Source organism: Mixophyes fleayi, chromosome 9, assembly GCF_038048845.1.
Source record: "Mixophyes fleayi isolate aMixFle1 chromosome 9, aMixFle1.hap1, whole genome shotgun sequence".
In the NCBI taxonomy this organism is placed as follows: domain Eukaryota; kingdom Metazoa; phylum Chordata; class Amphibia; order Anura; family Limnodynastidae; genus Mixophyes; species Mixophyes fleayi.
In genome coordinates, this window is record NC_134410.1 from 1,152,729 (window position 1) to 1,170,379 (window position 17,651).

At 39.9% G+C, this 17,651-nt stretch overlaps 1 protein-coding gene across 2 annotated transcripts in view; it reads left to right on the forward strand.

Annotated features, from left to right (window-relative positions):
• Positions 1-209: 209 nt before the first annotated feature.
• Positions 210-17,651, forward strand: part of GPR174 (G protein-coupled receptor 174) — a 29,547-nt gene continuing 12,105 nt past the window's right edge. For both annotated transcript variants that reach the window (XR_012679146.1, XM_075186201.1), the window contains exon 1: positions 210-355. The gene's annotated coding sequence lies outside the window, so the exon portion shown is untranslated. The remainder of the gene's footprint in view (positions 356-17,651) is intronic.

A 17,651-nucleotide genomic window follows, 5' to 3' on the forward strand; every position in this document is an offset into this window, starting at 1 on the left:
CTCTAAGCTAATCTGCCATTTGGTTTTATACAATACCGACTCCAGATTTGTTGTTATCTGATGTTGAATTTGGTTATTTTGCAGTTAGATGATTTTGGTTTTAGCATCTGCTGAGAACAGAATGTAAATAAAATTTCCCCTTACAACAATCTACTGAAACAGAAACAAGTGAAAGAAGGAAATGCGGATTGTGCAGGAGGGAGGGGGGGGGGGTGTGCTGAGAGGAGAAGCAGCAGTTTCTATGTATTACAGGCTAAAAGCACGAGTCTGTACCTCACCCTGGGACCTAACCAGCCGTGTGACCTCCTAAACATTACCCTGGGGCGAGGAGGACCCTTTATCCACCCCACACAAGGTAAGAACGTCCAGATCATTGGGCTCTCGGTCTGTTACAGAAGTTGTATCTCAGTTTAGGCATGTGTGGTCCAGCTCCTGATCTGCTCCAGATAAGTTATAATCATATATTACATTAATACCTGCTACATAGGCTGAGCAGATATAAGATATAAATGTTGTTTCACATCTCAGTAGAAAACTTTTATTTTCAGAATTGAACAACAGTTTCTACAACTCTGACTTTCTTTTCGCCACCTAGCACAGTAATTGGGAGTCAGTTATGGTGGGTGGCACGGTGTACGAGTGGCAGCATGGCTGGGGGTTCACCGAAATCCACATGGGGTCAGCTCTGTTCATGGTAGTTTACAGCCAAACAGGTTACCTGATGAAATCCCCTCTCCCCTAAGTGTCAAGGTGATAGGGGCATCAAACATCAGATATAAGATGATGCTGATTTCATGAGGGGTCCTCTGACCACACATGTCAGTAAGTTTGTGTACCCTGTCGACGTATCCTCTAAGGTGGAACTTCACAAATACCCCCATTGTCTCATTGTTTGCTGGAGTTGAGTGATTTGTGCTGCAGGAAACCACGAAAGGGGCATTTATGAAGAAGTGTCTGAAACCCGCGGAAACCAGATCTGTCATTTCATTTTCTAACCACTACCAGAAAAGTGACAGAAGTGTATCAGTTGTTACAGCATCTTTTTCCCTATGCACCAGCTTACAGAGATTTCACCTGTCCCCTCACCTGCCCCTTTAGGCTCCGAGGACCCCATTCTGCTACATACCGGCTGCACCGCTCAGTCTGTCTCTGTGGTATGTCAGCACACGTGTCCAGTGATATTATATAGTATACAGTGGTCTGAGTAGCTGCTATGTGGCCCCACAATGCCAGGTCATCCACACTAGGCAACTGAAGCAGGGGATCTTGGGCCCTCTCCACATTGTGCTATAGGGCGCAGCGTGGGCCCCTGATGGGTTATCTGTGATGGCACTGTTATAATATGCCAGATAGATTGTTTCCCAGCTTCTTTGTCACAATAATTGTATTTTCTCCCCTTGTTCTCTGAACAGTTATAGATTTTGGATGATTCCTTCTTAATTTTTGTGATAAAAAATATTAATTGTAAAAATTTACATTTGGAAGTTTATTTGTACATGGATGAAACTCACATGGTGACCTCATAGACAGGCGATCACTTGGAGATATCCCCTTACCCTGAATTAATTCTCATTTCAGTCCTTGCAGCATAACGCACATACCACACTGTCTATATCCAGGTGTGTAACACAAGTAACATTATATAACACTAGTGACAAATATAGAACGTGGTAACATAACACAAGAAACATTATATAACACTAGTGACAAATATAGAACGAGGTAACATAACACAAGAAACATTATATAACACTAGTGACAAATATAAAACGTAACATAACACAAGTAACATTATATAACACTAGTGACAAATATATAACGAGGTAACATAACACAAGAAACATTATATAACACTAGTGACAAATATAGAACGAGGTAACATAACACAAGTAACATTATATAACACTAGTGACAAATATAGAACAAGGTAACATAACACAAGTAACATTATATAACACTAGTGACAAATATAGAACGTGGGAACATAACACAAGTAACATTATATAACACTAGTGACAAATATATAATGAGGTAACATAACACAAGTAACATTATATAACACTAGTGACAAATATATAACGAGGTAACATAACAGAAGTAACATTTTATAACACTAGTGACAAATATAGAACGAGGTAACATAACACAAGTAACATTATATAACACTAGTGACAAATATATAACGAGGTAACATAACAGAAGTAACATTTTATAACACTAGTGACAAATATAGAACGTGGGAACATAACACAAGTAACATTATATAACACTAGTGACAAATATATAACGAGGTAACATAACACAAGTAACATTTTATAACACTAGTGACAAATATAGAACGAGGTAACATAACACAGGTAACATTATATAACACTAGTGACAAATATAGAACGTGGGAACATAACACAAGTAACATTATATAACACTAGTGACAAATATATAATGAGGTAACATAACACAAGTAACATTATATAACACTAGTGACAAATATATAACGAGGTAACATAACACAAGTAACATTATATAACACTAGTGACAAATATATAACGAGGTAACATAACACAAGTAACATTATATAACACTAGTGACAAATATATAACGAGGTAACATAACACAAGAAACATTATATAACACTAGTGACAAATATAGAACGAAGTAACATAACACAAGTAACATTATATAACACTAGTAACAAATATAGAACAAGGTAACATAACACAAGTAACATTATATAACACTAGTGACAAATATATAACGAGGTAACATAACAGAAGTAACATTTTATAACACTAGTGACAAATATAGAACGTGGGAACATAACACAAGTAACATTATATAACACTAGTGACAAATATAGAACGAGGTAACATAACACAAGTAACATTATATAACACTAGTGACAAATATAGAACGAGGTAACATAACACAAGTAACATTTTATAACACTAGTGACAAATATAGAACGTGGGAACATAACACAAGTAACATTATATAACACTAGTGACAAATATAGAACGAGGTAACATAACACAGGTAACATTATATAACACTAGTGACAAATATAGAACGTGGGAACATAACACAAGTAACATTATATAACACTAGTGACAAATATAGAACGTGGGAACATAACACAAGTAACATTATATAACACTAGTGACAAATATAGAACGAGGTAACATAACAGAAGTAACATTTTATAACACTAGTGACAAATATATAACGAGGTAACATAACAGAAGTAACATTTTATAACACTAGTGACAAATATAGAACGTGGGAACATAACACAAGTAACATTATATAACACTAGTGACAAATATAGAACGAGGTAACATAACACAAGTAACATTTTATAACACTAGTGACAAATATAGAACGTGGGAACATAACACAAGTAACATTATATAACACTAGTGACAAATATAGAACGAGGTAACATAACACAAGTAACATTATATAACACTAGTGACAAATATATAACGAGGTAACATAACACAAGTAACATTATATAACACTAGTGACAAATATAGAACGAGGTAACATAACACAAGTAACATTATATAACACTAGTGACAAATATAGAACAAGGTAACATAACACAAGTAACATTATATAACACTAGTGACAAATATAGAACGAGGTAACATAACACAAGTAACATTATATAACACTAGTGACAAATATATAACGAGGTAACATAACACAAGTAACATTATATAACACTAGTGACAAATATATAACGAGGTAACATAACAGAAGTAACATTATATAACACTAGTGACAAATATAGAACGTGGGAACATAACACAAGTAACATTATATAACACTAGTGACAAATATAGAACGAGGTAACATAACACAAGTAACATTTTATAACACTAGTGACAAATATAGAACGTGGGAACATAACACAAGTAACATTATATAACACTAGTGACAAATATAGAACGAGGTAACATAACACAAGTAACATTATATAACACTAGTGACAAATATATAACGAGGTAACATAACACAAGTAACATTATATAACACTAGTGACAAATATAGAACGAGGTAACATAACACAAGTAACATTATATAACACTAGTGACAAATATAGAACAAGGTAACATAACACAAGTAACATTATATAACACTAGTGACAAATATAGAACGAGGTAACATAACACAAGTAACATTATATAACACTAGTGACAAATATATAACGAGGTAACATAACACAAGTAACATTATATAACACTAGTGACAAATATAGAACGAGGTAACATAACAGAAGTAACATTTTATAACACTAGTGACAAATATAGAACGTGGGAACATAACACAAGTAACATTATATAACACTAGTGACAAATATAGAACGAGGTAACATAACACAAGTAACATTTTATAACACTAGTGACAAATATAGAACGTGGGAACATAACACAAGTAACATTATATAACACTAGTGACAAATATAGAACGAGGTAACATAACACAAGTAACATTATATAACACTAGTGACAAATATATAACGAGGTAACATAACACAAGTAACATTATATAACACTAGTGACAAATATAGAACGAGGTAACATAACAGAAGTAACATTTTATAACACTAGTGACAAATATAGAACGTGGGAACATAACACAAGTAACATTATATAACACTAGTGACAAATATAGAACGAGGTAACATAACACAAGTAACATTATATAACACTAGTGACAAATATAGAACGAGGTAACATAACAGAAGTAACATTTTATAACACTAGTGACAAATATAGAACGTGGGAATATAACACAAGTAACATTATATAACACTAGTGACAAATATATAACGAGGTAACATAACACAAGTAACATTTTATAACACTAGTGACAAATATAGAACGAGGTAACATAACACAGGTAACATTATATAACACTAGTGACAAATATAGAACGTGGGAACATAACACAAGTAACATTATATAACACTAGTGACAAATATATAACGAGGTAACATAACACAAGTAACATTATATAACACTAGTGACAAATATATAACGAGGTAACATAACACAAGTAACATTATATAACACTAGTGACAAATATAAAACGAGGTAACATAACACAAGTAACATTATATAACACTAGTGACAAATATATAACGAGGTAACATAACACAAGTAACATTTTATAACACTAGTGACAAATATAGAACGTGGGAACATAACACAAGTAACATTATATAACACTAGTGACAAATATAGAACGAGGTAACATAACACAGGTAACATTATATAACACTAGTGACAAATATAGAACGTGGGAACATAACACAAGTAACATTATATAACACTAGTGACAAATATAGAACGTGGGAACATAACACAAGTAACATTATATAACACTAGTGACAAATATAGAACGAGGTAACATAACACAGGTAACATTATATAACACTAGTGACAAATATAGAACGTGGGAACATAACACAAGTAACATTATATAACACTAGTGACAAATATAGAACGTGGGAACATAACACAAGTAACATTATATAACACTAGTGACAAATATAGAACGAGGTAACATAACACAAGTAACATTATATAACACTAGTGACAAATATAGAACGTGGGAACATAACACAAGTAACATTATATAACACTAGTGACAAATATATAACGAGGTAACATAACACAAGTAACATTATATAACACTAGTGACAAATATATAACGAGGTAACATAACACAAGTAACATTATATAACACTAGTGACAAATATAGAACGAGGTAACATAACACAAGTAACATTATATAACACTAGTGACAAATATATAACGAGGTAACATAACACAAGTAACATTATATAACACTAGTGACAAATATAGAACGAGGTAACATAACACAGGTAACATTATATAACACTAGTGACAAATATAGAACGAGGTAACATAACACAAGTAACATTATATAACACTAGTGACAAATATAGAACGAGGTAACATAACACAGGTAACATTATATAACACTAGTGACAAATATAGAACAAGGTAACATAACACAAGTAACATTATATAACACTAGTGACAAATATAGAACGAGGTAACATAACACAAGTAACATTATATAACACTAGTGACAAATATATAACGAGGTAACATCACACAAGTAACATTATATAACACTAGTGACAAATATAGAACAAGGTAACATAACACAAGTAACATTATATAACACTAGTGACAAATATAGAACAAGGTAACATAACACAAGTAACATTATATAACACTAGTGACAAATATAGAACGTGGGAACATAACACAAGTAACATTATATAACACTAGTGACAAATATATAACGAGGTAACATAACACAAGTAACATTATATAACACTAGTGACAAATATATAACGAGGTAACATAACAGAAGTAACATTATATAACACTAGTGACAAATATATAACGAGAGAAACATAACAGAAGTAACATTATATAACACTAGTGACAAATATAGAACGTGGGAACATAACACAAGTAACATTATATAACACTAGTGACAAATATATAACGAGGTAACATAACACAAGTAACATTACATAACACTAGTGACAAATATAGAACGTGGGAACATAACACAAGTAACATTATATAACACTAGTGACAAATATAGAACGAGGTAACATAACACAGGTAACATTATATAACACTAGTGACAAATATAGAACGAGGTAACATAACAGAAGTAACATTATATAATATAACACAAGATAATATAATATAAGATAACATAACATAAATAACATTATATAACACTAGTGACAAACAGAACGTGTTAACATGACATAAGTAACATTACAAAAGATATCGTATAGGGATATGGGTGGCAGCATTGTTGGGTAACAGTATTATTAGTGGTTTTGGAACATGCTTCTCACCAGCAGGTTATGATGATAGTGACTTTTATAGGGAAACATTTAACACACAATCATTTTTCACCATGATTTCCTGCAGGTTGATTATAGTAACAGATATAACTCAGTCCATTTACTATGGAGATAGACAATCCCGTCCACGTTCTGACCAGGAGCTTAATAATTATTCTGAATTCTGCACTAAGTAGCGGAGACATTTTTCTTTTTACACTACTAGAAATCCTGCTGAAATCGGCTCCTGCGTCTTGTTAGTGAGGAGATTTTGGGAATGACAGATTTGTGGTTACATGAGATGATATATAATGATATTTATATTTTGTTTTATTTACATTATCATCTCTTTTTATACAGCAAGTAATATAGAGGTATACGATAATGTGGCATAAAGAATGAAGCAATTGGTAGATAGGGTTTTGCTCATATGAGCTTACAGTCTAAAAAGAGAATGTGTGGCCTTAATGACAAGCTTTTTCTCTCAAACAAAAAATCATTAAAGGTGATCTTATTGCATAGAACATTTTTCATATTTAATGTTTTTGTGAAAAGTCTCACTGCATCATCCAACTCTCTTCTCACTGCATCATCCAACCCTCTCCTCACTGCATCATCTAACTCTCTCCTCACTGCATCATCCAACTCTCTTCTCACTGCATCATCCAACCCTCTCCTCACTGCATCATCCAACTCTCTTCTCACTGCATCATCCAACCCTCTCCTCACTGCATCATCTAACTCTCTCCTCACTGCATCATCCAACTCTCTTCTCACTGCATCATCCAACCCTCTCCTCACTGCATCATCCAACTCTCTTCTCACTGCATCATCCAACTCTCTCCTCACTGCATCATCCAACTCTCTTCTCACTACATCATCCAACCCTCTCCTCATTGCATCATCTAACTCTCTCCTCACTGCACCATTCAGCTCTCTTCTCTAGCCAGTGTATCATCCAGCTCTCTCCTCACTATAATATAAAGCTATCTAATTACTGCACCATCCAACTCTCTCCTCAATACATCATCCAGCTCTCTCCTCACTATAACATCCAGCTATCTACTTACTGCACCATCCAACTCTCTTCTCACTGCATCATCCAACCCTCTCCTCACTGCATCATCCAACTCTCTTCTCACTGCATCATCCAACCCTCTCCTCACTGCATCATCTAACTCTCTCCTCACTGCATCATCCAACTCTCTTCTCACTGCATCATCCAACCCTCTCCTCACTGCATCATCCAACTCTCTTCTCACTGCATCATCCAACCCTCTCCTCACTGCATCATCTAACTCTCTCCTCACTGCATCATCCAACTCTCTTCTCACTGCATCATCCAACCCTCTCCTCACTGCATCATCCAACTCTCTTCTCACTGCATCATCCAACTCTCTCCTCACTGCATCATCCAACTCTCTTCTCACTACATCATCCAACCCTCTCCTCATTGCATCATCTAACTCTCTCCTCACTGCACCATTCAGCTCTCTTCTCTAGCCAGTGTATCATCCAGCTCTCTCCTCACTATAATATAAAGCTATCTAATTACTGCACCATCCAACTCTCTCCTCAATACATCATCCAGCTCTCTCCTCACTATAACATCCAGCTATCTACTTACTGCACCATCCAACTCTCTTCTCACTGCATCATCCAACCCTCTCCTCACTGCATCATCCAACTCTCTTCTCACTGCATCATCCAACCCTCTCCTCACTGCATCATCTAACTCTCTCCTCACTGCACAATCCAGCTCTCTTCTCTTGCCAGTGTATCATCCAGCTCTCTCCTCACTATAATATAAAGCTATCTACTTACTGCACCATCCAACTCTCTCCTCACTGCATCATCCAGCTCTCTCCTAACTTCACCATCCAGCTCTCTCCTCAATACATCATCCAGCTCTCTCCTCACTATAACATCCAGCTATCTACTTACTGCACCATCCAATCCTCTCCTCACTGCATCATCCAGCCCTCTCCTGACTGCACCATTCAAATCTATCCTCAATACATCATCCAGCGCCTTCCTCAATGCTTAAACCAGCCCTCTTCTTTCGTCACTGCATCATCCAGCTCTCTCCACAATACATTATCCAGCTTTCTCCTCACTGCATCATCTAACTCTCTCTGCAATACATCATCCAGCTCTCTCCTGACTGCATCAACCAGCTCTCTTCTCTCGTCAGTGTGTCATCCAACTCTCTCCTCACTGCACCATCCAGCTCTCTCCTTACTGCACCATCCAGGTCTCTCCTCAATACATCATCCAGCTCTTTCCTCACTGCATCATCCAACACTTTTCTTTTCTCACTGCATCATCCAGCTCTCTCCTCTCTGCATCATCCAGCTCTCTTCTCCCCTCATTGCTTTGTGAAGCTCTCTCTTCTCTTCACTGCATCATCCTGCTCTCTACTCAATGCATCATTCAACTCTCTCCTAACTGCACCATTCAGATCTATCCTCAATACATCATCCAGCTCTCTCCTCTCTGCATCATCCAGCTCTCTTCTCCCCTCATTGCTTTGTGAAGCTCTCTCTTCTCTTCACTGCATCATCCTGCTCTCTCCTCACTGCATCATCCAACTCTCTCCTCACTGCACCATCCAGCTCTCTTCTCTCGCCAGTGTATCATCCAGCTCTTTCCTCACTGCATCATACAACTGTCTCTGCAATATATAATCCAGCTCTCTCCTCACTGCACCATCCAGATCTCTCCTCAATGCACCATGCAGTTTTATCCTCACTGCACCATTCAGTTCTCTTCTCTCGCCAGTGTATTATCCAGCTCTCTCCTCACTGCACCATCCAGCTCTCTCCTTACTATACCATCCAGCTGTCTCCACAATACATCATCCAGATCTCTCCTCAATACATCATCCAGCTCTCTCCTGACTGCATCAACCAGTTCTCTTCTCTCGTCAGTTCTCTTCTGTCATCCAGCTCTCTCCACACGGCACCATCCAACTTTCTCTCTGCAATACATCATTCAGCTCTCTGCATCATCTAGCTCTTTCCTTACTGCTCCATCCAGCTCTGTCCTCAATGCACCATCCAGCTCTCTCCTCTATACATCATCCATCTCTCTCCTCACTGCATCATCTAGCAGTTTCCTCACTGCATCATCCGACTCTCTTATTAGCTCACTGCACCATTCAGCTCTCTCTTCTCTGCATCATCCAGCTCTCTTCTCTCCTCACTGCTTTGTGAAGCTCTCTCTTCTCTTCACTGCATCATCCTGCTCTCTCCTCTCTGCATCATCCAGCGCTCTCCTAACTGCACCATTCAGATCTATCCTCAATACATTAACCAGTGCTCTCCTCAATGCTTAAACCAGCTCTCTTCTTTTGTCATTGTATCATCCAGCTCTCCCCTCACTGCACCATCCAGTCCTCTCTTCACAACACCATCCAGCTCTCCCCTCACTGCACCATCCAGCCCTCTCCTCACAACACCATCCAGCTCTCTCCTCACTGCACCATGCAGCTTTCTCCTCACTGCATCATCCAAGTCTCTCCTCACTGCATCATCCAGCTCTCTTTTCTTGCCAGTGTATCATCCAGCTCTCTCTTCACTGTATCATCCAGCTCTCTTCTCACTGCACCATCCAAATGTCTCTGCAATATATCATCCAGCTATCTCCTCATTGCACCATTCAGTTATCTTTACTCACCAGTGTATCATCCATCTCTCTCCTCATTATAATATTCAGATCTCTCCTGACTGCATCAACCAGCTCTCTTCTAACTTCATCATCCATCTCTCTCCTCAATACATCATCCAGCTCTCTCATGACTGCATCAACCAGCTCTCTTCTCTCGCCAGTGTGTCATCCAACTCTCTCCTCACTGCACCATCCAGCTCTCTCCTCAGTACATCACCCAGCTCTCTCCTCACTGCATCATCCAACTCTTTTCTTCCCTCACTGCACCATTCAGCTTTCTTCTCACTGCTTCATCCAGCTCTCTCCTCACTGCATCAACCAGTTCTCTCCTCACTGCACCATCCAGCTCTCTCTTCACTGCATCATCCAGCTCTCTTCACTTCTCACTGAATTATCCAGCTCTATCCTCTCCTCACTGCATTACCAAGCTCTCTCTTCTCTTCACTGCATGATCCAATTCTCTCCTCACTGCACCATCCAGCTCTCTCCTTACTGCACCATCCAGCTCTCTTCTCTCTGCATCATCCAGCTCTCTTCTCTCCTCACTGTATCATCCAACTCTCTCCTAACTGCACCATTCAGATCTATCCTCAATACATTAACCAGCACTCTCCTCAATGCTTAAACCAGCTCTCTTCTTTTGTCACTGTATCATCCAGCTCTCCCCTCACTGCACCATCCAGCCCTCTCTTCACAACACCATCCAGCTCTCCCCTCACTGCACCATCCAGTCCTCTCCTCACAACACCATCCAGCTCTCTCCTCACTGCACCATGCAGCTTTCTCCTCACTGCATCATCCAGCTCTCTCCTCAGTACATCACCCAGCTCTCTCCTCACTGCATCATCCAACTCTTTTCTTCCCTCACTGCACCATTCAGCTTTCTTCTCACTGCTTCATCCAGCTCTCTCCTCACTGCATCAACCAGTTCTCTTCACTTCTCACTGAATTATCCAGCTCTATCCTCTCCTCACTGCATTGTCAAGCTCTCTCTTCTCTTCACTGCATGATCCAATTCTCTCCTCACTGCATCATCTAGCTCTTTCCTCTCTGCATCATCCAGCTCTCTTCTCTCCCCACTGCTTTGTGAAGCTCTCTCTTCTCTTCACTGCATCATTCAGCTCTCTCCACACTGCATCATCCAATTCTATTCTTTTCTCACTGCACCATTCAGCTCTCTTCTTGCTGCATCATCCAGCTCTCTCCTCTCCTCACTGTATCATCCAGCTCTCTTCTCACTGCATCATCCATCTCTCTCCTTTCCTCACTGTATCATCCAGCTCTCTCCTTGCTGCATCATCCAGCTCTCTCCTCTCCTCACTGTATCATCCAGCTCTCTTCTCACTGCATCATCCATCTCTCTTCTTTCCTCACTGTATTATTAATCACTCTCCTCTCCTCACTGCATCATCCAGCTCTCTCCTCTTCTCACTGCATTATCTAGCTCTCTCCTCACTGAATCATCCAACTCTCTCCTTTTCTCACTGTATCATCCAGCTCTCTCCTCTTTTCACTGTATCATACATCGCTCTCCTCTCCTCACTGCATCATCCAGCTCTCTCCTCTTCTCACTGTATCATAAATAGCTCTCCTCTTCTCACTGCATCATCCAGCTCTCTCCTCTTCTCACTGTATCATACATCGCTCTCCTCTCCTCACTGCATCATCCAGCTCTCTCCTCTTCTCACTGTATCATAAATAGCTCTCCTCTTCTCACTGCATCATCCAGCTCTCTCCTCTTCTCACTGTATCATACATCGCTCTCCTCTCCTCACTGCATCATTCAGCTCTCTTCTCTTCTCACTGTATCATACATCGCTCTCCTCTCCTCACTGCATCATCCAGCTCTTTCCTCTTCTCACTGTATCATACATCGCTCTCCTCTCCTCACTGCATCAGTGCTTTCTATGTCCTCAGTGCTCTCTATGTGCTCAGTGCTCTCTAAGTGCTCTCTGTGCTCAGTGCTCTCTATGTCTGCTCAGTGCTCTCTATGTGCTCAGTGCTCTCTTAGTGCTCAGTGCTCTCTATGTGCTCAGTGCTCTCCATGTGCTCAGTGCTCTCTAAGTGCTCTCTATGTGCTCAGTGCTCTCTATGTGCTCAGTGCTTTCTATGTCCTCAGTGCTCTCTATGTGCTCAGTGCTCTCTTAGTGCTCAGTGCTCTCTATGTGCTCAGTGCTCTCCATGTGCTCAGTGCTCTCTAAGTGCTCTCTATGTGCTCAGTGCTCTCTATGTGCTCATTGCTCTCTATGTGCTCAGTGCTCTTTCAGTGTTTTCTGTGTACTCAGTGCTCCCTATGTGAACCATGTTGCCTAGGTGCTCAGTGCTCTCTAAGTGCTTTCTATGTGCTCAGTGCTCTCTATGTCCTCAGTGCTCTCTATGTGCTCAGTGCTCTCTATGTGCTCAGAGCTCCCTCAGTGCCCCCTATGTGCTCAGAGCTCCCTCATTGCTCCCTATGTGCTCAGAGCTCCCTCAGTGCTCCCTATGTGCTCAGTGCTCCCTCAGTGTCCCTATGCTTATTGATGTGTCTGATGTAATGTTGTGATGCCTAAAAATTCATCTCACTAATGACAAAATGATGTTGCTGATTGTCTGCCCGCGTCTGCAAAACGTGATAGAAGTAGATAAGTGGATATATGTACAGTCATTGGCAAAAGTTTTGAGAATGACACAAGTATTGGTTTTCACACAGTTTGCTGCTTCAGTGTTTTTAGACCTTTTTGTCAGATGTTGCTATGGTATACGGAAGTAGAATTACAAGCATTTCATAAGTGGCAAAGGCTTTTATTGACAATTACATTAAGTTTATGCAAAGAGTCCATATTTGCAGTGTTGACCCTTCTTTTTGAAGACCTCTGCAATTCACCCTGGCAGCTGTCAATCAACTTCTGGGCCACATACTGACTGATGGCCGCCCATTCTTGTCTAATCAATGATTGGAGTTTGTCAGAATTTGTGGGTTTTTGTTTGCCCCCTCGCCTCTTGAGGATTGACCACAAGTTCTCAATGGGATAAAGGTCTGGGGAGTTTTCGGGCCATGGAACCAAAATATTGATGTTTTCATCCCTGAGCCACTTAGTTATCACTTTTGCCTTATGTCAAGGTGTCCATCATGCTGGAAAAGGCATTGTTTATCACCAAACTGTTCTTGGATGGTTGGGAGAAGTTGCTCTTGGAGGATGTTTTGGTACCATTCTTTATTCATGGCTGTGTTCTTAGGCAAAATTGTGAGGGAGCCCACTCCCTTGGCTGAGAAGCAACCTCACACATGAATGGTCTCAGGATGCTTTACTGTTGGCATGACACAGGACTGATGGTAGCGCTCACCTTTCCTTCTCCGGACAAGCGTTTTACCAGATGCCCCAAACAATCTGAAAGGGGTTTCATTAGAGAAAATGACTTTACCCCAGTCCTCAGCAGTCCAATCCCTGTATATTTTGCAGAATATCAGTCTGCCCCTAATTTTTTTCCTGGAGAGAAGTGGCTTCTTTGCTGGCCTTCTTGACACCAGGCCATCCTCCAAAAGTCTTTGCCTCACTGTGCGTGCAGATGCACTCACACCTGCCTGCTGCCATTCCTGAGCAAGCTCTGCACTGGTGGTGCCCTAATCCTGCAGCTGAATCAACTTTAGGAGACGGTCCTGGCACTTGCTGGACGTTCCTGGGTGCCATGAAGCCTTCTTCACAACTATTGAACCTCTCTCCTTGAAGTTCTTGATGATCCGGTAAATGGTTGATTTAGGTGCAATCTTACTAGCAGCAATATCCTTGCCTGTGAAGCCCTTTTTGTGCAAAGCAATGATGACTCCACGTGCTTCCTTGCAGGTGACCATGGTTAACAAAGGAAGAACAATAATTTCAAGCACCACCCTCCTTTTGAAGCTTTCAGTCTGCTATTCTAACTCAATCAGCATGACAGAGTGATCTCCAGCCTTGTCCTCGTCAACACTCTCACCTATGTTAACGAGAGAATCACTGACCTGATGTCAGCTGGTCCTTTTGTGGCAGGGCTGAAATGCAGTGGAAATGTTGTATTTGTGATAAAGTTCATTGTCTCAGCAAAGAGGGACTTTGAAATTAATTGCAATTCATCTGATCACTCTTCATGACATTCTGGAGTATATGCAAAATGTCATCATATAAACTGAGGCAGCAGACATTGTGAAAAATAATATTTGTGTCATTCTCAAAACTTGTGGCCATGACTGTAGTCTGTAGCAGATGATGGCATATTAGGGTGATATATTGAGTATTGATAGCTGATACAGCTTAGTCCCCCTATATATTCCCTCTATATTACTTATTGTTGGTTTAGTCTCAGGTGGCAGCAGATCTATTGTTTTGTTGGATTAGTGTCTTGTTTTACTTGGATGATCTAGAAGTATTATATTAGCATCAGCTGATGGGTATTGCCCCCGGAGTACATGTGATATTATTACCAGTACTGCGGAGTAGGCAGCGTTGTATCCGCCACAACCAGGGGGGCGATGAGGTATTAGGAGTTGCTTTGGGTGTCAGGTTTAGTGGTGATACATGAGCTTATTTGTGATAGGCCCCTGTACATTATTTACCATATTCCCCCAGACCCCACAGTCCCCAGCCCGGGCATCACACTGACATTGCAGAATGTGCAGATTATGGATATATTGCTCAGTAAATGTTTCGTACATAGGGAAGAGAACGAAGGGATTTCTGGCGATTTGTGGGAATTGTTGCCAAGAATAGAGAACATTTTGGCCACATTTCCAAATTTTGCTTTGAGAGCAAACCCTTAACCCTTTCTTTGTACACACTGTGGTTTCTTTGTACACACTGTGGTGTCAGGTTCACTGTAAGTCTCTAAAATCAGCAGAATTATAATGTTTACAGCAGTCACAGTTACCCCAAGGAGCGGAGGGCGAGAGTCTGAAACTGTAACATGGATGATGCTCCTAGATACCCCTCAGATACTGCTAGTTAGACACCACTAGTTAGATACCCCTTAGATACCGCGAGAGAGAGAGAGAGAGAGAAGTTAGAGGTTTTTTTTCCATATTCCAGCTAATGAAAAGTGCTCTGGTGATGACTCCCACAAATTGCCAGGGCACACACTTGTGCAGTATGAATGGGGTCAACCCGGGAAATTCCCAGGTCCGAGGTGCAGTATGAATGGTGTTTCTGAGCTGGGACGATCTGAGACCCTGCAAAAACCCGGCTTCAAAAACCGACTGAAGTTCCAATCAGTCTGCTGATCCATGTGTACACACTATACACGATTTACCTTCAGATCTGTGCTCTTTATCTGGTCTAAGAGCAGTGTAGTCGGTCAGTTCTGCACACTGATTATAAAAGAAATATTCAGTCTCAGAATGAACAATGAATTAATCCACCTACAACACTCTCTACATTTAACAACACAGACACAATGACAGGTTCCTACTCTCTCTGGGCAGACAGTCATGTGAGTGCATACACACTGCATATACACTACGTACACACTGCATGCACACTGCATACATACTGCGTACACACTGCGCACACACTGCGTACACACACTGCATACATACTGCGTACACACTGCGTACACACTGCGTACACACACTGCATACATACTGCGTACACACTGCACGCACACTGTATATACACTGCGTACACACTGCATATACACTACGTACACACTGCATGCACACTGCGTACACACACTGCATACATACTGCGTACACACTGCGCACACACTGCTGGTTCGGAAGGCGGTTGGAATGAGATTTTCAAACAGGACGAGCAATTAAATGAAACGACTATTGGTACTTTGGAACGACTGTCGTTCATCATGCAAGTATATACACTAATGCGATATTGTGCCAAACGGTCATTTATCGGGTGTTTGGCCCGATAACTAGCTGAGAATCCTGTAGTGTGTACCTAGCCTTAGATTTAGGTACTGCTAGTTAGCTACCCCTTAGATACTGCTAATTAGAAGCCCCTTAGCTAACGCTAGTTAGCTACTAATAGTTAGATACCATTAGTTATCTTCTTTGTAAATAAAATAAACAGTTCCCTGAAATATTACTTCTCACAGGTTTTGCTTAAGAAATATCAGCCTCTGACAATGAGATCTCCGCTCATTCCTGTCAGACATCGAGGTGACAGTTATTTGTAGAGATGGTCACTGACCCCCGTGTTTTGGTTTTGGATTCGGTTTTGGATCTGGATTACCGTCGTGTTTTGGTTTTGGTTTTGGTTTTGCAAAACCTCCATTGCGTGTTTTGGTTTTGGTTTTGGTTTTGTTTGGTTTTGTTTTGCTATTTTTTGGGAAAATCCATGTTTTTGGGCCTAAATTAACCCAATTTAGTGCTCCAACTGTTTTAGAGACAAGTAATCTAATTGTTGAGGTAATAAATCATCCCAAAAAACAGTTTAATTCTTCGTTGGTAGGCCTATTCTACACACAAAACAGATTGTCTTCCTCTCCATCTATGCATATTGGCAATGCAGCCATCGTCTTTGAATGTATATTACACCCTACACTTATAGTTAAATATGTAAAGAAATGGAAAAAGCCAGTTTGGTTTCTGTCTCTCAAGGCCCCCCTCCACTTGTATAAAATACCAAAAAATTCAGCCATTATAGACTGTACAATATTAATTGACATGGAGAAAGCCAGTTTGGTTTCTGTCTCTCTAGGCCCCCCTCCACTTGTATAAAATACTAAAAAATTCAGCCATTATAGACTGTACAATATTAATTGACATGGAGAAAGCCAGTTTGGTTTCTGTCTCTCTAGGCCCCCCTCCACTTGTATAAAATACTAAAAAATTCAGCCATTATAGACTGTACAATATTAATTGACATGGAGAAAGCCAGTTTGGTTTCTGTCTCTCTAGGCCCCCCTCCACTTGTATAAAATACTAAAAAATTCAGCCATTATAGACTGTACAATATTATGAAAAATGGACAAAGCCAGTTTAGGGTCACTCTGTCTATGACACCCTACCCTTAAGGATAAATTGCCCTAACAGCAGCCTTTCAAGATGGTATGTGATATGGAAATGCCACAAGTCCCTTTCCTCTTTGGGGGTAGATTGCACCCTACACTTACA